This window comes from Mastigoproctus giganteus, chromosome 8 (genome assembly GCF_048544385.1).
Source record: "Mastigoproctus giganteus isolate SK-2022 chromosome 8, ASM4854438v1, whole genome shotgun sequence".
NCBI classification, from domain to species: domain Eukaryota; kingdom Metazoa; phylum Arthropoda; class Arachnida; order Uropygi; family Thelyphonidae; genus Mastigoproctus; species Mastigoproctus giganteus.
In genome coordinates, this window is record NC_143582.1 from 104,106,936 (window position 1) to 104,132,121 (window position 25,186).

Sequence of the window (25,186 nt, forward strand, 5' to 3'; positions counted from 1 at the left end):
ATGGAAGGCAGTACAAACAAGCAAGATAAAAAGAAAAAACCCCTAGAAGAAACTTTAATACAAGTGATGTTGGGGAGCATAGCCCCGTAATTGATATGATGACTAGTTCACTGTTGAATACTACCACTGCTGTCTTTGGAGGGACTTCACTCGTTGATATTACCCTGACGGATGTTGGAAAGCCCATGATCTTGTGGGCCTGCATTGAAAAGAATGGCTCCTGTATACATACTAGATCGTAACTGTATTCAATTGCAGCTGCCCGGATTTCATCTGCTGCTACTCGAGATCGTTGCCCGTTAATTTGTAAAATCTTTATCTCTGCAGGAGAAGTATTCAAACATATATTTGCAGTATTTTCGGTTGTATTATTCATTTATGGTTTTTCTTTTTGCCAACTCTACAGCTCTAAGGTATTCCGGGCACTTGCTGTACGGCACTGAGTGGTTACTATCTTTATTCCTACGCTTACAGTTTACGCACTGTGGAGGATCTTCTTTGTGCGTACACTCTGCAAACACGTGATCACTGTAACCGCAGTGGCCACAGGCCACGGTTTTGTGTGTGCAATTGTTCGTGGAGTGACCGTAAGCGAGGCATCGGAAACATTTATTTACTACTGTAAGTTTATCAAAACCATGAGAGTTGAATCTAAGGTATATTCTGTCTGATTGTATTAAATATCTTAAAATATGAGGGCTGAACCCAATCACCCAGTTGGTAACACGTGTCCTAATTCCAGAGTTAAACCGGAAAGTTGTCTCCCGAGAGACCTCCTTTTGAGAGACCCCAAAGTCCTTGAGGTTTTTAACATAGAGATCTTCGAGGATATCTTCCTTGAGGTTTTTAAAATAGAGATTTTCGAGTCCTTGAGGTTTTTAACATAGAGATCTTCGAGAATATCTCCCTTAGTGTAATCTTTGGGGACTCCAAACACCAACACCGCAGGGTATGTCAATTTCGGGTTTTCAATAGTAAGACCAGCCTGAACCAGAGATGGAGCCTTGCTAATTTTAGAAGCATCTGTAGAGTTGGTGGTCTTCACCAGAACTCGTTTATTCCGTAACAATCTAATGTTTTTAATTTTCAATTCTCTGAAGTATTTTTTGAATGACTCAGTACGAGGTCTAAGTATAAAACCTAGCGAGGTGGTCAAAGAACTTTTAGGACTATAATGTTCCTCCCCCAGTCTGGTTGAGGCTTTTGTTGTAGTTTTTGGTTCCTTGTCTTACTTTCTGTGTAGAAACATCATCCTTAACTATATCTGCAAAGGTCTTTTGCACTGGGCACTGTCCCTCAAATACATGTCAAAAAGCTCTGCTCTTATTTGGACCTCAACTGATTTTGCTTTGAGCCTTTCATTATCAATCATCAGGGCTGTAGTTAGCGGCTCGAGATCCTCCCAAAGGCTATTAATGCGGTTAGAGGCCAGCTTTGTAATTTTGCTGGAATCTGCAGCTATGTAGTCGTCCAAGGTCTTTTTAATTTTAAGAACTTTTGCATGAACCGTTGACATATCTAATGATTCTCCCAAGTCAATACCTTCTGTGTATGACACGTTGTGTACAATTTCAGACTCCGACAAAATTGTTTCTTCATTTTATTCATTATTTACACAATTTACATTACTGCCCACTGCCACTGAGGATGTAGGTGGTATTTCATCCGGAGCAGGATCTTGATCACACCTTGTGACAATGATCTTGAGTTACTTTTTCCCCACAGATTTACTCATGTCTGTTTCTGATGTGCTGGGATTACTAGCCAAATCTTGTGTTTGGTTGCTATCTGCAACTGTTTCCATGCTATCTTGTGTGCAGAATGAAGTAAAAAATATAATACAACATTTAATAAAATTCAATAAAACTGACAGTATTATTGAATTTTAACCTGAAATAGAATCTTCTCTGTTTATTAATGATATTTTCTTTTTCTTTTGTATTCTATCATCTTTAGCTCCAATAATGTTTAAAATACCACTTACCTACTGGGAAGTACCTAGACACAATATACTGTATAAAGTTTTTTTTGTCTATGGCCGAGTCATCCAGTGTGGTAACGTGTTGCATGTCAATATGAGAAAAGTAAAAAATTAAGTTTTTGTATTTCCCCTGTAAACCACCAGAGGAAGCCACAAAAAATATGAAATATAAGCAATTCTTATTGGACTTCACCTGCTAAAGATCAAGTCTTTAGGACCAATGGAGAGGAGTCTCTATATTCAGTCATGTTTACTATATACAATGATATCGACATGGAAAACTGACCCCATAGATGGTACTGGAATAACCCGATGTTCATATTCAATGTTTTTAAGTCCAACAAATCAGTAGCACAGTTGGCGCTAAAAGAAATATGTCTCTTTGCAGTAACTACGTAATATTTCCCTCCAAAACATCGCCGTCATCTTGGCCTTCTTCACAAAATTAATGAAACCTACATTAAAACATGTACTCTGTCCACAAGTGCTTATATAGAGCAGCCATGTTAGGCCAAGGCATTTTGCTTTATGATGGTAGTCTATGGGAAAATGTCTAGAAAATATTTCTAAACCTAAGATATCTTCAAAGTCTGATATCTAAGCAAGCCCCTCTCGAAAACATACAAAAATTATATCTTATTACTCACTGACCCTTTATGAACAACATCCATGTAAATATCCATAAGGGGTTGTTTAAACTAGCCATAATAATCCGATTTGGAAGAGCACAAAACACCAAAATAGCACTAAACACTGGCGAGGCGCCACCTCACCTGTTTGAGTTGTAGAGTGCAGAGAGTGTTTAGTGTCAAACGGCACCAGGGGTTCCCCCCATCTCCGTGTAGTCTACATTGTTGCATGTTACAGAAGTCTGTAAAGGCCAGAGATTTAAAAGTGTATAGATATTGTTGGATGTAGTGTCGTGTACCGTTGTTCATCTGGCCATTTAGCCTCTGGACCCCTACTGAGGCCCAATGTTGCCCACACTTAGCCCCGTGGAGGCAAGCCAGGTACACCAGTATTTTTAAATAAGTACTCTGGCAGGTCCTGCCACCTAATTTCCTAGGATTTCGTGGCTATGACCATAAAAAAAAAGAGGTGCGCTAGAGGTTGGGTCAGGCCAAAGGAGTTTTAAGTTATACAGTGCGGAATTAAGAATTTTGGGTGTAGGGCTAGGATAATTTCGACATGGGATGAATGCTAGTTGGAAAGCTGGAGGGAAGACTCAAGGCTGAGGGGGTGAGAGACAGAAGTATAGGGTCGATAGAGTAGATGACCCCAAAATCAGTGAGGTAGGCCCATTCCCCACCAGAAGGAAAGAGGGGCGGCGGCGGGGAAACAAGGGGACCATCACCACCTTCCCGCCAGGACAATCGATTGCGATCCTGAATCCGTGCAAGGGAGCATGGGTTCAGGATCGCCACGTGGCATTGGCAGCAATGCTGGGTGAAGTCCTAGTTGGCAAAGTCCAGTCCGAGAAGGTTAAATTCGAGTAGTGCAATCTTGGGACAGACAGGTCCCGTCCAGGTGGTGAAGTCATTTCAGTAGTGAGCTGCATGAAGATATATTTGGTAGAGTCAATCCAAGAGGATCAAATCCAGGTAGTGTCAATCCTTGGACAAAGAAGTCCTGTCTAGATAGTGGAGTCATTTCAGTGGTGAGTCAACTTGGTGGGGGCGAAGCCGGAGCGGCAGTAATGGTAGATCGAAGTTATATTGAGGCTGCATTGTAAAGGCACAATTATTGTGCAGGTTGAAAGTCTTCACGGGGATTGTAGTATGCTAAATCAAGTAGTGGTCTTGACACATGGCTGATTAGGCCGTTTCATTGTCTGGTTGGGTCTGATTCTGAGGTTGTGGTAGGGTTTTTCACCTCGTGAAGAGGCCCTGAGCAAAGTTCGAGAAGGCTGTATAGGTATGGTGGTCTTCCAGGAGATGTTGCTCCTGGTCTCTCAGAATGAAATGAATTTGTGTGATGAGAGAAGATCTGATGCATGACTGTCATCATATGGCCACGTGGCCATATGATGGCAGTCATGCATCAAGCGGTTCCAGGTCTCCTGGGCACCAGAGGTGCAAAGGGAGCTGTTGCAAAGTCCAAGAAGGTTCAGTTTGCTGCGAAAGGCACCATGCTCTGTTAGGAGGTACACGGTTAGAAGGCCTGGGGAGAACCAGGATGGTGATTTGGGATATACTTTGCATATGTCCGGTATAAATTTGCAGGTGATGGTCCCTTTGGTGGATTCAGACCATCTATCTTGCCAGGTCTGTTGTAAGTAGATTAGGAGTTTTTTTTTTCCACTGGAAGAGGTGTTAGCAGGATCCGTGGTAAAATCAATAAAAGTGGTAAACTTTCCTTTGCTGGGCTGATCCAGCTTCCCCACATGGGCCACCTCAAGGTCTAGGGGCAGTACACCGGTGAGGACCTGTAGAGCCTGAGTGCTGGAGGTGCAACATGCTCTGGTTATCGTAATGAGAATTGGCCGTTGAATTATGTTCAGCTTTCTTCGTCCTACCACAGTGGAGGCTTTGGTGAACCATATGCCAGAACCGTAGGTGATAGCCGGTATGAATAATGCGTTTTTTGAGCCCCCAATCTCGGCGGGTCACCCTGGCAACCAGTGCAATGTAATTTCTTATTTTCTTCTGTAGATAGTTGAGGTGTGGGAGAAATGTTAGTTTGCTGGCGATGATAATGCCAAGGAGTTTCAGCTGGGTAACAAACTTGATGGTTGTGCCATGTATCTTGATTTGAGGCGGCCTCCATGGATCAAGATAGCCCTTCAAGAAAATGGATTGAATTTTAGTGGATGAGATGCTCAGATGGTTTTTCCGGACCCACTCTTGCAGAGTAGTAAGAGCTCTGTTGGTAGATAAATCAAGTTCAGCCCTGGAGTTCCCTGCCAGGATCAGGAAGAGATCATCAGCGTATGCCAAGGTCTGGACATCGCCTAAGAGTACTGAGAAGCTCGTCGAGTACAGAGTTCCAGAAAAGGGGCCTAGGACAGAGCCCTGAGGGCAACCTCGGTTGACACAACGTTCCACTCTGGAGAAGGGAGCCTGAATCACAATGCTCCTGTCACTGAGATAGCTGGCAATGCAGTTGTAGAGATTTCCTGAGAACTCAGTGCATCTCAGCCGTCCGAGGACGCTAGGCCACATAAGGTGTCGAACGCCCCAGGACAGAGCCCTGAGGGAAACCTCGGTTGACACAACGTTCCACACTCGAGAAGGGAGCTTGAACCACAATGCTCCTGTCACTGAGATAGCTGGCAATGCAGTTGTAGAGATTTCCTGAGAGCTTAGTGCGTCTCAGCCGTCAGAGGATGCTAGGCCACATAAGGTGTCGAACGCCCCAGCAAAATCGATCGAGATGACGAGGAGGTACTTCTGGGTGCAGTTCCTGGCACCATTGGTAATGGTCTCCAGCACATCGACCATAGACATGTCCGGCTTGAACCCAAATTGATTTCGTGCTGGTAGCTGTTCAGTATTGTAGTGGTTTTCCAGTCTCCGTCTAAGGAGCTCCTCAAAGACCTTACTCAGCACAGAAAGGAAAGCAATAGGTCTGTACGAGTCAGGTCGATCGTGCGGTTTAGTTGGATTTTTGAGTATGAGCCGAATGGACGCAGTTTTCCAATCAGTTAGGAACCATCCCTTTAGCAGCCAATGACTGAAGAGGTTTAGCAGGGTTTCAGGAGCAAATTCGGCAAGTTTTTTAATTATTTCGGGCTCGAGCATGTCCAGGCCTGGTGACTTGTTATTTCTCAGTCTCCCAACGGCCATAGAGAGATCCTCGACGGTGAAAGGTTCTTCCACGAGTGTTGAGTTATAGTTGTTATTGTCAAGGCAAAGCTGCTGTTGTTCTGCAGAGTTGTCATCTAGTGGCTGTTTGAAAGCGTGATCAAGTGTTTGAAATTAAATGCTGCCAGGTGGTGGTCACGTGGCCTTGTGGGGTGATTGTGAAACGAATAACTTCACCTCTTGGCAGTTTATTTGTTGTTACCTTGAACACGACACCCCAGGGGTCAGAGTTACCAACTGTTAATAACAAGTGCTCCCAGGACAGTCTTTTACGCTGCCTGATCATGCGTTGTAGGCGTTTCGAGTCTCTCTGTACTCCTGCCGGAGGTATTCAATTTGTGTGGGGGAACAGGATCGCCTGGCCCGTTGGAATGCACGCCTCTTTTGGTTTACTTCGCGTCTGAGGGCCTGAAGCTCCCCTGACCACCAAGGGACCGCCCCCGGCATGGGAATTTTCCGTTTTATTGCTGTATTTGCAGCGTTCGTAATTATGTCCGTGACATTGCGCTGATGGGAGTCTGGATGCTGAACTTGCACATTCTCGGTTTGTAGGCGCAATATCCCATTGATGAGTGTTTCTTTAAACAGGCTCCAGGCAGCTTTGTTCAAAGCGTATCTGTGTTGCTTCTGTCTGAGAATTGTGGACTGAGTGATCGATCTGTACATATTGAAAGTTATGGCTCGATGGTCTGAGGTGAATCAGCCCTCCCGCACGGTCCAATCCTACAGAAATCTAGCAAACAACCTGGTGGAGGGAGTCATGTCAATCGTGGCTTCCTAAAGTGAACTGGAAAAGGCCGACAGGCTGTTGGGCCCATCTCCGTATAGTATACATTGTGGGTGTTTCACACCTACAATGTATACAATGCCAGAAGTTTAAAATGTATACGTTGTTCCTCTGGTCATTTGGCCGCTGGGCCCCTAATGGGATCCAATGTTGCCCACACTCTGCCCCGTGGAGGCAGACCGAGTACACGAGTATTAGTTATTTACTCTGTCAGATTCTGCCAACTAATTTCCTAAGATTTCAGTGACTAGGACCTAAAAAAAAAAACCGCTATAGATAGGGGTCAGCCAAAAGGAATACTAGTTATGCGATTTGACGTCATTAAGTTTTGGGTGTAGGGCTCAAGCAATTTAATAATGATTTGAACGCTAGTAGTTGTAAGTTAGAGGGGAAGGGGAGACCATAGAGAAGATGACCCCCAAATCAGTGGAGCAGGCCTGCCCCATCAGAGCGGAAAGAGGAGCAGCAAGGGGGAGGAGTTCAGAGCTTACCCCCCTCCTTCCGGGTAATGGAGGAAAAGGACCACGCAAGGGAGCGTGGCTAGGAACGCCTAATCGCAGCAGCTGAGCGTTGTGCCAGGTGGTTGTATCCCACCTGGGGCAGCATTCCATAGCATGCTGGCCAGAAACAGCCAACAGCATGGAGGACCTTGTGGTTCATAAGGTTCCCATGGCTATCTGTCCATCTGGTGGAGAGGCTGGAATAGAACATGCAATTTATATCATTCGCTCACTCACAATTTTTTTTCTTTCTTTCTCTTTTCTTTACATTTTATAGTTTTTTTTCCCTACATTTCAAGGCAACATGTTATAGTTTTTACATTTTACAACTTTTTTATACATTTTTTTCTTCTTTTTCCATTCATCCATCATTCTCATTCACGCCAGGGAGGGGTGATTTATTAAACAAGCAAAAGTGACAGCAAGCTATCAATCCCGCCTGTCCAATTATTGCTTTTAAAATAATTTAATGCTTGTTTAACCATTACTTTAAAGACAAAGCAACAATTCAAACAAGCAAATAATTTAAAGAAAGCTCACACAATTTAAATGATATACAAAAAAAAAAAAAAAACACACACATTTATATAACAATTATACTAAGGCTAATTTTTTTTCTTTTAAAACAAACTTCCTGTCATCCTTTTACATTCTGCTTTCGGCATTTATACATTGAACACTATTTATCGCATTCATTCACTCATCCAGGCACACACTTTTACACCCTTACGCAGCCCATTTCACGCAGACTCCACAGTCATTCGCTAATTGTACTCAATTTCCACATTTACTCTTTCAGCACTCACCTCTTCTCACACATTCATCCCTCACACACCCAGAGGCATAAATTATCAATTCACTCACCCTTCCTAGAATTTCCTTTCGTACTCTCGCCTTTACATTCACTTCAGTTCTCATTCATACTAGCATAATTCAGAAACCTGCAGCTTACAAGTTATTTCCAGCAGACAGGTAATCCTGGTTGCATGTCTATACCAGTCTCTTTAAAGTCCTGTCCGTGAGTGTTGTCATGTTTCGGAACAGTCTATTTTGGTTGGACGCATGCTACGAGGAAGGTAGTACCAGACTGCCTTTATTCCCACCAGTCACATTTGGTTATTTTCCTAAATCTATGGTCCACTGGCAATGAGCCAAAGGAGTCCCCAGGGGCAGGGTGTCACCTCTGGTAAAGTCCCGGTAATTTACCTGTTTGAGTTTTTTTTTTTTTTTTAATTTCAAAATATTATGTAGGGTGGCCACTGAAAGACTGAAGGGTTTGAAAAAGTCATAACTTGTTCATTTTTAATCTTTTTTATTTTATTTTTTTACAGGTTATAGAGCATCCCTTGGAGATTAAAATGTGGCCACTGAAAGACTGACCACCCTTTCAGAATCTTCTGAAGCGATGTTCTGGCGATGCCTAGTTGAGCAGAGCGACGACGGGTAGAGGCAGATGGATCCTCAAGGACACTCTGCCGTGCAGGTTCCACCGCTGCGTCAGTGCCCGCAGTGCGCTTAGGACATCTTCCCGGAAGATTTCCGACTGATCCAATTCTTTGAAACCGGGCGATTAGGTTCCGAATCATGTTATCGCTAGGAGGACTTTAAAATGTTGCCGGTATTTTCTCTGAGTTTCAATAATTAATCATTCACTGGAATAGAAAAACCCAGTTTTACTTATGATGTTTACTCGTTGCTGGACATCATTTTAATCTCCAAGGAAAAATGAAAAAGATTAAAAATGAACAAGTTATGACTTTTTCAAACGCTTCAGTCTTTCTGTGGCCACCCTGTATTAGTGCCACCTGTAATTTCTTACATATACCCATTTATTTATTATGTCTGTAAATTGGATGTGTTCTCTGGTCAATTTGCCTGTTTTGCTGGACGAAAAAACCTTGCTAATCCAATGTTTTGTTTTTTTTCACATTATTTCAGAAAGCCTTGAAACGGTGCCGTATGGATGGTAGTATACACCGAGAATAAGTAATACTTACAGTACATCACCACTGCGGAGATGGGGGGGGGGAACCCCCGGTGCCGTCAGACAACTAACACAGTACATCACCACTGGCGAAGCGTTGCTCATTCGAGGTAGTGCAATCAGGGAAACTCGCTATGAAGGCCAGCGGCGGGCCGTTCCGTGGGTGTAAGGGGTGCACTGCACCTGGGCGCCAACGTTCAAGGAGCGCTTGAAAACCTGGAACTTACATACACATAGGAAGAAAATTTAAAGGGGGTGCCAAATTTAAATTGGCACTCGGGCGCCAGATACCGTAGGAACGCCCCTGGTGAAGGCATTCACAATATGAGATATTACGAAAACGATTCCAATTCACCTACTTCGTGGTTTACTTCGAACTAACATGACTATACATTAACTTGTTCGACTATTTTTATGGTGAAATTGAAATTGGTATTAAAATCTATAAATTTAAATTAAGTTTAAATTGTTAAGTACCAAGCGTTTTTAACGTTTCACACGACGACTTTCGATATTCACTGAGTAATAAAGGATTAATCAAAGTGTGCTTTTTGAAAAGATTACTATCACTGGCATTCTAAAATTAACCCAGTTACCGTTCATACATATATTCACAGAAAGGAGAGACAGCAAGCAGTAAACAAGTGGCAAAATCATCACGTGATTACTTCCCACAGATAACCAGTAAAACGTTGCCTGGGGTCACTACGTGTAAACAACACACACACACACAGTGAGCTAATGGGCATATACCATTTTATTGGACTATCTCCATTGCAGATAGCCCAATAAAATTAGACGAGGGGGGGGGAAGAAAACCTATAAAATCTGAGATTATATAGCTCTACATATTATCTTTTATGATTCAATAAAATGAAATTGTGATGCTAAATCAAGAGTGTTACACATTGCAACATACAAAGGGCTCGGAGTTTCACATTTTGATTCAATAAAGCAGCTGATTCAATTAACTAGTGATTCTGGTAGACCAGGGGTGGCCAACGAGTCGATCGTGGATTTAATTTCGGTCGATCACGACGAATTTTAAATATACAGTCATGCCTCGATTTGTGCACCTTGTGCAATGAAATTTTTGAGATGGTAGATCGCGGCACAATTTGAAGGAAAAAAGTAGATCGCATCACAAATTAGGCTGGCCACTCCTGTTGTAGACGGTACCCACTGTATTAAATTTTAATGAATTGTTTTCTGCAACTAAAAAACTATGATAAAATAAAATTTAAAAAAAATCTGCTGTGTACTCTTTAAATCCTTCCGACTACCCTGAGGGTACGCGTACCACACTTTGGGAGACACTACTCTACAAGTGTTCAAAGAATCCTTTTTGATGCTAGGCATTTTAGATATTGTATTTCTTAAAAACTGGTCATGAGATAAATTTAGGCAGCTTTTGATTTTACGGCTGATACAGCCGGAAATTTCAGAAGTATTTTATGTGCAAAAAATTCTGGTTCGTATTTCAGGATTAAAAATGAAATTTTAAGGAGGTAATATAAACAAAATGGCTTTGAAGTTTTGAATGACGAAAATAAAATAAATAAAAATAAAGCAGACTTGTGGATACTAAAATGTTTCTTGTTTATACTCCGACACGACAACCATGTCAGAGGAATTTACAAAAAACCTTAAATACCATTGTTAATCTATTTAACAGTCATGGGCAGCTTGAACTACGATCCCCTCAAGGAGCATACACTACTGCACGCGCGTTCCTAATCACTGGGCTGCCTCATACGTTTGAAATAGCTGATAACTAAAATTCTAAAAGAAAAACGAAGTGAGGTTTGTCGGACTGTATATAGAGAGAAATGGACATCATGGAGATTGATTGATTCTATATTCTGCAACTTGGGCAGCACATATGTCTGAAATAATTTGTACAGTATTGTAAAAATAGATAGCGGGATTGCCAGAAGACCTGGCTGGTACCGTCTAGATTAATAAATTTTTTAAAAAAATCATGGAGCTTGAAAATTTATCCATTGTACGGGTGTGCTTATTCGTATTTTTTTATTATTTCATTATATTTATTATTTTGTACAATTCAGAACTCCATAGCCATTCTAACATTCAAACAGTTCTGGTTCAGTATACGTTCAGAACCAGAAACATGACTTTTTTTCATTTTCTTTCTTTTTGTACTTTTTTTTTTGTCATATTTTGGACTCTATAATAGATCCAAAAAATTCTAGATCTGTTCTGAGTCCAAACTTCATAAATACATTAAGTGGTTGAGTGGACAGAAATCACGGGATACCTACCTACCTAGTAACGGTTAGGCCCACCTATCGCCCGGTTAAAGGACAGTCATACGGCGAGGCTTTGAGTTCACTAGTTCACGAAATCGTTCCACAAATATTTCCATCCATGCTTGCTGCACCGCTGTCCATAATTCCGTCGCATTCCTGGGTGGAGGATCCAAAGTTCGAACGGACCTTTCCAGCATCTAAAAGAGGCTCTACAGGGTTCATGTCCGCTGAACGGGGAGGCCATTCCATGGTAGTAAAATCTGCGGAATGCTCTTCGAACCACGTTCTAGTCACCATAGCTCTTTGGGGAGGCACATTATCCTGCTGGAAGAATCCTTTGCCCTGTGGGTAACCGACGACCATGAAGGGATGCGGATGGTCTGCAAGGATGGACACGTAACCGGGACCGTTCAGAGATACGTCTAGACGTACCAGAGGTTCCAACGTGTGCCAGTTGAACTCTCCCCAGACTATTAGTGACCATCCACATGCCTGAACAGTTCCTGTTGACATGACGGGTGCATAATTTTGTGCGGTTTCCGCCAGATATGCACCTTCCCGTCCGCTCGAAATAACTAAAAACGGGACTCATCGGAACAGGAGACCCGTCTCCAATCATCCGAGGTCCAATGCCGATGTTCTTTCGCCCTGTTGAGGCGTAGCGTCCTGTGTTGTGGTGTTAGCAATGGGACTCTGGTGGGTCAGGGCTCTCATAACATATTGCGGCTAATGATCGCCTCCGGTTGGCTGAAACAATGCGAGGCAGACGTCGACGGGCACGTCCACCATCTTTCTCAGGGCCGGCTCCCTTGCCTGGCCTAACTTTTACCCTTCCCCGGCGGGAGGAGCATCTTTGCTGTCCCCTCCTCTTCTCGCCACCCCTTCTTTTCCTTCTGGAGCATAGGCATGCCACACTGTAAACTGGAGTTGTCTTCCCTATCGGCTCCGTACTTCTATCTATCTCCCTCCAGTCTTCAGTCTCCCTCCCCACTCTACCTGCACGCTAGTGAACGCCCCACACAATCTAAATTCCACAATTCAAAATCAATTTCGCCCACCATTTTTTGACTGCTCCTAGCGTTCCCCTCAACGCGATCACATCTTTTTTTTTTTTTAGGTCCTAGCCACTGAAATCTCAGAAAATTAGGTAGCAGGACCTGCCAGAGTAAACTTAAGCTGCTAAGTACCTGGTCTGCCTCCAAGGGGCGAAACTGGAGCAACGTCGGGTCTCAGTAGGGGTCTGGCGACCAGAAGAACAACGACACATGATATTACACATATACAGAGCCCATACACTTTTAAATCTCTGGCATTTCCAGTCAACTGATACACCCACAATGTGAACTATGCGGAGATGTGGGAACCCCTGGTGCCGTTTAACCCTAAACACACTTTACATCTTTCTCCGACCACAGCGCTGTCCACGATGAGATCTTATTCTGGAAATGGCGTATTCCCGATACACTCTTGATACCGTCGAACGGGAATAGTGCAAGTTCTGTATCACCTCCGCGATAGTGACCCATGCGTCGAGCACTCACTATCATCCCTCTTTCAAAGTCGGTTAACTAACAACGTTTATCCATACTGACATCGAATTACCGTCTATGTGAATGCAGTGTACCTATACACCTGCCAAACGGTGAGTTCATCCCCTAGCAAGAAGGGGGTTTCAGTGTCGCGTTGCCCAGGAACCAGGTATCCTATGAATTCTGTCCTTTCGATGTACTTTTGAAGCACTCTGCAGATCTGCAGGTCTTAATGAAGTTCTATAAACTACATAAATTCAATTCAAATGTCAACATGTTTCTTTTGGCTTTTCAATCCTGAGCCCAACTACATGGTCGCAAAATAATTGAGTTTAACAAACGAGTTTTGGATATTTCAAAAAATACTGTAGTTACACTTTCTTCTGTGAATTATTAGTTATTTAGTTTTTCCTGTTTATAATCATGGTGCCAAGATTTATGTTTAAACCTTTATTTATTAATTTATTTCGAAATTCATGAGAAATGCTGGTTACTGATGCTTTTGGTTAGGTAATTTTACTCGATAACTCATGGCAACACATTCTATTTCAACATTAAAAGTACGAAGAGTGCTGCAATGATGAAAGATAAAACAAACCAACAGATAAGGTAGTACTGTATTGCCTTCGGGTTTAAGATCTTAGATTATCTCATTTAATTGAATGCACTTCCTGTACATGCAGTGGCGTGCGTTATATTGATGCGGTGAATTTTACGCAAAAGATCTGACACTGGGTTATTAAGCAGTATTATTTGCATTAAGACTTATGTAGAAAGTAAATACAAGTAAAAAATTGATTCTCTGCAGTTTTGGGATTGAAATATTCATTGATTTAATTCATTATATTCCTTTTTATTAATTATTTTTTAAACTTCGCTGAACAGAGCTTAGAGTAATACAGGACAATATGCAGAAAAAATAATTACAGAAGCTAATCATATATTGGGAATACATACAAACCATAGTAGCACGCTCAAGATCACTCATATGTCTTTTCAATCCATACAAAGCAATACGGAAAAGAAGCGGAGTGAGTGAATATGAGCTGTACGTTGTTTTTCTCCTTATTATAGGAACATTCGTTACCTATGAGAGAGAGTGCTCCTGGCACGATTAGCTATTTCCTCTTTGATGAACTGCGACTTGCAGTTCATCTATATCATATGTCACATTTCATCTCTTTCATTTATTTGTTGGGTGGAGGAATTGTAATTTTTATTTAATATTCAATTTTTTTCATTCCTTTTGTAAGTGATTATTTTTTTCCTATTTGTTCATGTGTTTCTTTCAAATATTTTTACTAGATGTTTGTTACTGTATAACCTTTTAACTGGCATGCTTGGGACCTGAAGGTTTTTCCCCGATATGAGGTTTTTCCGATTTTTTGCTAGCCAAGCTTAAATTGTACAAAAAATACTAGAAATAATTCAAGTAAATAAATAAATAAATGTTTATTAATAAATATATCTTTAGTCCATTGCTCTGCTTCCAAAATGAATGTATCATAATTTGATTCGCATCAGCTATATGGCATCATCATCAGAAGTAATATCTTCAGAAATATTTTGACTGATTGAAAAAGATCTAGTTGATGGGATAGACACACTAGAAGTTGATAGATGAACTCAGGAATAAATGCTATCTTCCGCTACAGGTACGCTCCCGCCTAAAAGTTTGAAATCGCAGCGTATATCAACAGTTTCCATTAATATTTTTGAAATTATCTGGCAATGCAAGGTTTAATATAAAAAAAAAAAACAATACACTGAAAAGTATTTTAAGATTTTTTTTATTAAGCTCCGTAAACTTTACGGCAAAAAATATTGAAATGATTAATTTTAACAACTATACTGATTTTTCATCAAAATATCCTCAACGAGATTTTCTCAATAACTTTACACAGACGTGTCATTCTGGAGATTAACTTTATAATAGTGTCTTGACTAACATTATCAAACAATCTGTATGGTTCCCATAAAGTTTCTGAAGTTGGGCAGACTTCAAGGACTTGATTGATGATGAAACAATTGAGCCCCTCCCCCACTCTCTCCAGGTGCCACAAGGAAGAGTCCGTTAAGGAAAAAGAAACCAGTAAAATTAAAACGAAGGAGAAAAAGAAACGGAAAGGCAAAATTGGCACCACCTAGTTCTGAAATCCCAGATTGCGACGATGTGAGACCGAAGCTCCCCTTTCATTAGTCTCAGAGAGATCATTAGAGATCATTAGTCTCATCAGACTCTGAGGAGTCTGATGAGACTAATGATCTCTCCGCATCCAAGGCAGAAGATACCACACTTTCCCTAAAAGAACCCACTAAAAATAATAGTGCCCCTGGTCACAGTGGACGTAGGGGTGGTCCATTAAGTCCAATGTGGCCAGGGGAACTATTATTTTCAGAGGAAAATAATAGGAACATGGCTCACTTCTACTATCGGACAAAAATGATAACCTTGATCCCGCACTATTTTACGAAGAAATAACTAATCTGAAAATGACACTGCTTGACTACATGACAATTTAAACAAACAAAAATACAAAACTGGCCAACAACTTCTTTCATGGGGCTTTGGGCTCAATTGGAGTCCATAACTACAGTATTCATTATGAGGAATGAAAAGCTAAAGGTGAAATAGCAGAACTCCAAATCAGTGCTGACCATTTTGACAACCTTATGGCAGAAAGGATGCAAAGGCCCATAACATACGCAGACACTGTAAAGAAGCACACCAGGGTTGGAGTACCAAATATGGTTACTAAGGTCCATAGCACCCTGTGCAAAACTACTGCACCCAACAACTGCTCCATGTGCAAAACTACTGCACCCAACCTCAGATCCCTCAGGCTCACTAAAAAAACCACAGCACATTTTAATCTTTCACCCCATGGGCTCACATTTGGTGAGTATGGGCTTGGTGCGTCTAGGGTTGTGAGCTGGATATCATCATTCTTTCTTTTTTGGTGATTCCCTTCTACCTTTACTCCTCTCTCTCTCTCTCTCTCTCTCTCTCTCTCTCTCTCTCTCTCTCTTTTGGCTGGTGCAGTAAAAGCCTCAGGCTTTCTTGCACCATATGGCTAAATATAGTAATAATAATAATAATAATCTTTCGTCCCACAGAAAAATCGCAGCTTGCATTCAGCCAGGAAAAAAGTGAAAAAACCTTGAGGACTGAGCACAAAGCTATTACAATAAAGAGCATCAGAACAGTCAGAAATAAAGGAGTCCTTTCTGAGGCCGTCAATGATTTGAGCAGGATTACTAGTACGGCAACTCTCAAGTAGTCAGCAGGATTAACTCACGCGAACCGAAAACTTTCGAATCATACTATACTGGTCTACGACGTGCCAAAGGAGTATACACGAAAGAGGAAATACTGGAAGATATCTCTTAAAAAAACATGTAGTAATTCGGATTTTCCCTGGATGAAATCGGAAAGAAGATAAATTGTTGGGCCTCACGACGGGCCACCAGGAACAACTCGCAAGAGCAGATAAAGAAGACTACACGAGTGGAGCCTTAGGCCAGACAACAGTCTGATGTCGCAATAATAAAGGAGGAGTCCCCAGGTTACAGTGGAGCTGTGCACTCGAAGAGAAGTACTCCCATAATGGTGGAGAAGCTCCAACAGACGGCTGATGTTCCGGTTGTCTCTGTCGGTTTAAGAATCATCAAAAGTAGCAAGAATTTGGACCTTCTTGATGATGAAGAATATGATGTACCTACTGGTTAGGAGAATCCTAGAATATAGGGATTATATGGAAGATATAGCCCTAGAATTTCATGGTGAGATCCAGGGACTCAGGGGCAGGATAGAGGCACTTGAGGACCAAGGACCTCATGATGAAAGTAGGGATCATGAGGAACGAGAAGAGATGCTCGAGCAACCCAAGCCAAGATCCATGCAGAGACTCGAAGACTCAGACGAAGTCTAAGCCAAGGACAAAAACAGTCATTGTGAAGGCGACATTGGGTCAATTCGCTTCCAGTGAAGAGATAAAGGAGAAGCTGGTGGAAGATATTAAATTAGACCAGTACTTCCCAAAGTTAAAATAATCGCTGTTAGACCGATAAGGGATCGGAGGGTTGCTATTGAGGCAGCTTTTGATCAAAATGTGCAGCAACTGACAAAATGTCCCCAAAGAAGGGAGCTAGGCCTGGGGTCGAGATGCCTCCTAGGAAACGCCCAAGAATTGCGGTGTTTGACATTAATAAATCAGTGACTAATGACTACTTTTATCAGGAGCTTTACGAGAGGAACCTGGCCGAGTGTGGGGTGACTCGAAATCAGATGCTGGATGAAGTAAACTTTCTGACAAAGAATAAGGCCAGAGGAACCTCTGGCTTTAAATATCTGGAGTTCTCTGATGTAATTCTGACAGCCCAGACTAGAATGTATATTGAATGGTCATCGCATCGGGTGAGGGATCTCCTGTTACCGACCCAGTGCTACAAACGTTTGTTATTCAGCCATGTGGCCAGGCATTGTGTGGCAGATGTCATCTGTGGACATTATGCTGAGCAGAGCCATTCCTACAGAGAGTGTAGTAAGAAGAATCAGCCGCCAAAGTGTGCAAATTGTATGAGGAGGAGGTGTTCCTCCGAGAACGCCTCAGTAGATAAAAAGTGCCCAGACTATATAAGGGCTACTGAATCGTAAGACGAATAACAAATTACGATAGTTGCCACTGTGGTGTTGCTTGGGGGCCCCTCCGTTTGGTGAGTAGAAATGATTGAAGATGTGTATTGACGCTATCTGTGATGGTCCCCTCAGTTAATGAACTCAGAAGCTGCTAGTAGCAAATGCTGCATTGAGTTTTGGGGTCCGTTGCCTGATGTGGGCTTTAAAATAATTTAATTTTCCCTGAAGGAAAGAAGTGTCGGGTTGTACTGTTACAGTATCAATACTTCTGGAATTAAATTACTTAAATTCATAATATGTTATGATTGGAGACACCAATTTTGAGTTATAGGGAGAGCCAGACTCTCTTCATTCGCCTGAGCTAGACCCTCGAGTAGGGTTAGTGAGAGATTTTCGCAACCAGCTCTGTAATTAATTTAGAAATATTTGGTTGTCCCCAAAAATATTCAAATTGAGACTGCCATTGTGCTGTGATAGCTGCCGTCTTTCACAGCATAATAAACAATATTGTGCACATATAATCGTTCAGTTAGTTTTTATTGGCTAGAAACAGCTTCTAAGCTTGCATATTAACAAAATATTATTTGAAAATATCTTAATAAACTCTTTTTGCAGTTATTTAGGAATTGTGTCTTCGTGTCTCAGTTCTATGAATTATGCAAACTGGATTATGATATCATAAGCGTCGAATTGTAAAACCGCTGAGATATGTTGTTATTTGATTTTTTAGAAGCATTAGCAACTAAGGCTATATTGCTCCGGGGATATGCGGTGGTCTTCCCTGACCTTTCCGCATCCTCCGTATTTGGTGGTCCGCACTGCTGTTCCTGCCCACCTGGCTACCGAGGTGCCTCGCTGAGATATAGTGGATATCATGCAAACATATTAATGACGTTTTGGGTTTATCAAGCAGTACGAGCTACTTGGCAGTTATTTGCATGCAAATAGCTTAAAGAAATGGTTCATGAAATATAAAAAGAGGTGAAAAACTTAATAATTCAGAATAATTTGTTAGACCAAACTATAATGTTCAACACATGCTTAAGTGGGTTTTCATGGAATTCGAGCTACTTGGGCCGTAGCCTAATGATCAGGCGCGCGGGTGCATAAGTACACGTGCCTTGAGTGACCGGGGGTTCAAACCCGTAACTACTGAATATGGTGCTGTTTCTTGTATTCTATCTATCTTGTGAACTCCTCTGACTGTTTGGTCGTCCCGGAGTATAAACAGAAAATTTATTTATTTTAAAGAGAAACTTAATTTTTTTTGTTTAAAACGTTGCACACACACACAAAGGCATAGGGAAAAAATTGGATATCCCTTAATTTTTGTGCATGATTGTTCACAGCGCTTTATGATTAGTTGTGGGGTGGTATGAAATTGCAGGCGATCAGTTTGGTTACATTTCAATTGTGTTAAGACATGGCGTCGAAATGTTGGTGTTATTACAATTTCTACCATTCTGTATCTTCAAAATGGATTGCTCGTTTTGGATTTGTGAATTTTCATTCTGGTATTGTTTTTGTGTTGTTATTAAGTGTCAAGAACGGATCTAATTTCAAATCAAATTATTATATTAAGGCCACCCATTATACCTAATATATAAACATATATGTAATTTGTCTGTAAATTGCGTGTTCTCTGGTCGATTTGCCTGTTTTACTGGATGAAAAACCTTGCTTTCTACGCCCGAGACCGACTAACTCAGCCACGGACTGAAAGAAGTCCATTAAAGTTCCTCGTTATCGGGAATTCGAACCCGGGCCTTTTCCACCCGGTGTGAGGAGAACGGTGACAATACCACTGTGCTACCCACGCAGAGCAGATCTAATTTCAGAAGAAACTTCCTGAATTGACAAGATATGTGCAGCAAAACGAAGATAATGAATGTAGAATCACCCAGAACCTGGAAACAGTGTGCGCGAATGGGATTCTGACTATTTTACAGATAACAACGATATTGACGAAGTTGAGTTGGAAGATTTTGAACTTCATACTTTACCAAATAAAACTGTGTCCATTCAAAAAATGACTGCACCTTTTATAGGAGGAAATGCCTACTTCAAACTTGTGGAGAGCATTATTAAATCGCATTTATATCGATTTCCGGAAGAAATTTTTCCACACCGCTACGTTTTTGACCAGTGCAGATGAAGAACATTTCATGGAATATTATGCCTTGTGCATTTAGTTTCCAAAAAGTATACAAACTGTATTTAAAGATAGTGTATCCATACGACGTAGTTCATGAATTAGAGCTGAAATGAAAAGTAAAGGATTCTCATCTCCATTTGATTCTTATCAGGTGTTCAGTGCTGTTATCTGAATTGGGAAGTTTGTTGTTAGACAAAACTCATACTCATTATTAGATTCCTTTAGCTTTCATTCATTAAAACTTGTGTTTCTTAGTGAAACTAAAAATTCATGAACACTTTTTGAAAACATTGTCAGTTGGGAAAATATTTTCTTCATTAAGCACTATTAATTAAAAATAATTATGTTCGAAATAAATACCTCACATTAATTGAAAATTGTGTTCAAATAATACCACTCATTCATTGAAATAATTGTGTTCAATTGTGTACCACTAAATCATTAAAACAACTGTGTTCAGTTTACATTCTAATACCACATTTTCATTGCTGTAAGTCTGGTTAGCGCAATTGTTACAGCACATAGACTCCAGTTAGAATCCCACAAAAAGAAATATTTTTATGGTAATAATCCCATGTCACCATCCAGTAGCAAAATTTAAATTAAATTTTGAAAATCGGACTCCGACCGTCGCCACAGTTAGATAAAGCCTGATCACAGCAAGTTTAACATCATCATAAGTGGGCCATATGAAGCTGCACAGAATTGAGGAAAGCAAGAGTTGAATGCAAATAACTTTATTTTCTGTGCACAATGGAAAGATAATTTATGTTGCAAGGGACAATACGAATAAAATTAATAAATAAAAAAATTACAGCTTTGATAGTAATAATGTGTGATAATTTTTCTTAATCATAATATTCTGAAAAAATTAAGGCAACACAGTTTATAGTTAACTATTTTATTATACTGTATTTTGAATGTTATACATGTAATTTGTAATCCAACTAATGTATACATTTTTTCATTAAATCTAATAATTTGATTATTATAGTTTAACAGAAATTATTTTTCAATGTTTAAGTTTATGCTTTGCTTTCAATACATCATTTCAATTTTACAAAACTTTTGAGCAGAATATTGATAATGGTATTAAATAGCAAATTTAAAATTATTTCTCCAAAATGACCATTTTGCAAACATCATTCAAAGAAAATCAATCAGTAATCAATATAAGGTTTCGGTTGAATTTCATCGATCATTAAACACATTTTGCGCCCTAGAGAATTTAAAAAAAGGTCAATTTCTGTTTAGCATACATCAGAAAAAGATTCTCTCGCTGGTCATCTGGAATTTTTATGCTTTTAGAGAAGAGCAGAGCCTACGAATAGTACTTGGATGAGGGAAAAGTAGGAATGCAGAAATTTGTAGGCATGTGGAGATATCGAAATCATCAAAGGTGAAAATATTAATACTTCGGTTAAAAACCTGTATGCATTCTTTTCACATTCTGAGAAATGTGATTGTTTGTACATGAATTTAAACACTGATTCTCTCTCGCTATTCATGTCTCCCGCAATCGAATTCAGTAAACTACAAGCAGCATTTAAAACAAAAGAAATATTATTAACATCGATTCTGTTGGCAATTACTGGTATCTGTTCTAAGATGTCAGTAATCTAATTGAGACTATTCACCCTCATAGGAAGTTCTAGTGACTTTGACTTGCTTAAATTATTAATTTAAGTACTCTGTGCAAATACCGACAACATCAAATCTTCACTAATCACGAATAAATACAGTAGGCTGAAAAGACGCTGGCTGAAATATTAAATATAAAATCATAATACATGTAGAGTTATTTCAAAAAATAACTGTATTGTGTAAAAATGTTTTCATTTTTCTTTTCGTTTGCCTTTGGATCTATTACTTCATCAAATCACCTTATACTTTTGTCACTGCTATACATGTAGTGTGATACTCACTCCGTGTATCAGGCTGTTTCTTTTTTTTTTTTTTTTTGCATACGCCCATTGACACTGCGCTAGGGAAAACAGCAGTAGAAACACTATTCCATCTTTATGAGACCGGCTGATTCACAGCAAGAGATAGTTACTCGATCGAATCGGATGAACATCGTGGATATAATATTTATAAAGCAGTGAGAAAGTACATGACTTTCATCAGAGAAAAGAGAGTAATGACAATTAAGAAACATACTTCAGGGTGAAATCTGAACCTTATAACTACGGGGTGATTGTTGTCTAGAAATTCCTTGTATAGGGGAAATCGACTTTAGAGCTAGTGACTACTGCTGGGCAGTCTGGAAATTTCACACCCTGCAGATGTGACGTTCCTTTTTCTCCTCATAAGTATGCAGATGGGAAACAAAGAGAGAAGGGTGAGGACAGACAGAACGAAAAAATGAAAAAATCGGAGAGGACAGGAAACGAGGGAACGAAGAGAGACACGCTGGGAGAATGGAGAAGATGGAGAGAGAGACACGGAGAAACCCAGAAGGAGACAAAGAGACAAAGGGAGTCTTGTCCTGTGCGAAGCACTTCTCTTTTCTTGAGGCTATCACCCTACATTAACGACATGATAGTTTAACAGAATGAAAGTGTCGGACGTTCATACCGGACTCTTTTTGTAATAGAGTCTACTGAGAAATATCCCTCCTCATAGGAACATTGACTAAGGTAGTCAATCTATCTCACAAAACCAAGAAATTATAGATTAGGATTCGCAAGATCGATTTGGATTAATATAATACCGTAAGTTATGACTGTTACATGTTAAGTCTGTATAGTACACTTACATATACACCCAGATACTCAAACTGGAGGATGACTGTTGACTCCGAGAGTACGGGCAGCAGTGCCAACTGAAGATCACACGAAGAACACGGACATGTTTATATACATGTATCATTAGCCCTATAGTATATTTTATACCTGTTTTGTATGCTAGAAGTAATAAAACAAGTTTTGTTTAATCATCCTTGCCTCTTAGCCATTCTCTTGCTACACGTTATCCGTAACACGAGTTTTATAGTAAAAGAACCATATTTTGGGGCATTCTGAGGTCTAACTTATATGAGAATTTTAGTATGAATAACACAACACCTTTTCGATGTTGCTAGTCTATTCTCCACGTTCCAGAGTAGGTCTTGAAAATATGAGATATCAGTCCTAGTATATAAATCAGTAGTCGATCATATAAGACCTGACGTATCCGAGTGGTCAGGAGTGAGCGTACATAGCACACGTTCCTTGAGTGGACTGGGGTTCAAGCCCATGACTATTAAATACAATAAATATTTGTATTGACGATTTATTGTAAACCCTACTGACTTGGTTGTCGTGCTGGAGTATAAACATAAAATTTTTAAAACACAGGCGTTTTCTGGAACATCAATATTAACGAATAAACTTGCTCGGAAATCTTGTTATACACATTTCATCCTGAGTAATATTAAGAGTCGAATGTCTTAATCTCCATGTGAAGAATGATGTCCGGAAGAACCCCTGTGGAACCCTGTTGCTAATCGCGACCAGGAAATTTTTCCGGGATGAAAAACCGTTCTACATGAATGCCCGTGAACAATTTCAATTTTTGTGGACTGAGGAGCAAGTTAAAGTAGAACAAACCAGAGAACAGAAGAAGAAACTAATGGGACTACTGTAGTAGAAAGAAAGGTTGACAGTGTTGCTGGTTTTGTGTATTCAGAGAATAGGTAAAGAGGCATTTCTCTTTCACATCAATACAAACAATACAGATGTCTTCAGGAATACTTATACTGTATTCAACAACAGTCAGCAACTAGTAATCATTCTACCTATATACATCTGGGGAAAAAAACGAGTTGCTATATGTTGTAAAACTTTTAGAATAAGTGATAACTAAAATTATTGTTCCTTTTCAGCTCTACATAAAGGTAAGTCACACCATTTTGGGGGACCCTAATTTCACCCAGATATTAATAAATTTAAAATGGAAGAACAGATCCCACAAACAACAGTAGATTTATCAACCCCCTTATTTGGAACACAGCAATCACAACCCCCCTCCCAAATCTGGCAGGCCTCGTTTGGCTAATATCGCGGGTTACCTTGGCTTGTGCCAATCTTTTTTGGCAAACATGATGAAAGCCCTTCTGTCCAGTTGTGTTTTGAGATTTTAGAGGTGTGGGTGAACACCTCTAAGATCACATTTTAGCAAGATCGCAAATTGATCGTGGTGACAAAAGCGAAAATCAGGAATTTAGCAGCAGACATTTTGGCCAATTCCATTGAATTATGCGGAGAAGAATTACAACGTGTTGTAAAATGCCTTTTTGGCTCAGTTTGAGAAAAGGGAACCAATTATTACCTATCTCCACCAATTTGCAACGGCTATACAAGGACTGTCAGGATCCATGGCCTGTTATAGTGTCCGAGTGAAATATTTAGCTCAACTAGCATTAAAAACACAAGGAAATACTCCTGAGACTTTAGCCATACTGGAATAAGCAATGTTGGCACAATTTCTCAGGGGTATTTCAAATAAAATTAGAAGAATGGTACGCCCCCAGAATCCCTTAACTTTTTTGCAGGCAGTCGCAATTTCATGAAGAGGAGAAACCAACGATGAGTTAACCCAGTGGTTTTCCACTTTTTTAATAACGGCACCCCTAAGTAATTATTATTTTGCAGCATCCTACTCAATTTTCTGCCTGTTTTATCTGGTTCTCTCTCTCTGTATATATATATATATATATATATATATATATAAGAACAATAGGGATAAGTATAAATATGAAAGCATAATATTCAGATCAGATTAATGCCATCAATAGCTGATTGTACATTACATCAGTCTATAATTACATCAGTCTATAATTACAGTAAACGAAATAACTTATAAGAACTACTAATTCTGGACACAGTTAAACAGGCAGAGGTCAAACAGAAACAGATAGCTCCGTTAATTGTTGTTGGGATATATTGAGAGGGTTAGCCCTTAAAAAGTTTCCTTTCACTGTATCTCTACACCAAACATTAACTACATAATCACCATTGTAATGAATTATACATCTTTTATATTTTATTAATAAAAATTATTTGTATTTTTCCAGGGTTGAGCCTTGTGGGCCATCATCGGCTTTAGTAGTTCTTATAAGTTATTTTTGGTCGTATTGGCTTACTGTTAGCTGTATACTGTAGGGTTTATATACACATTCAGCTGCAGTAATACTCCAGAACACGGTGCCCCTTTGACAATTATGTCGAGAAGAAGAGGGGGAAAGCAGTGACATACGGTTCGTAACTCCGCCCACTCACTGCGTTCCCCTTCTTCTTCTCGACAACTGCACATGGCGAATGTCAAGCGACATAACAGTATGGCGGAACCTAAAAATAATGAAATTATCGGCAACAGTAATTTTTTCGGAGCAGCAGCCAAAATAATTGCAAATTAAACACTAATTTCGTTCTTCAAAACGAAAAAAAAATAATGAGACACAGCAAGCGACCAACTTTCGACAAATAACTGGCGAAGTCCCGCAAAAAGGTAACTTACCATTTTTAATTAAACACAAACGAAAGACAATTAAAAACT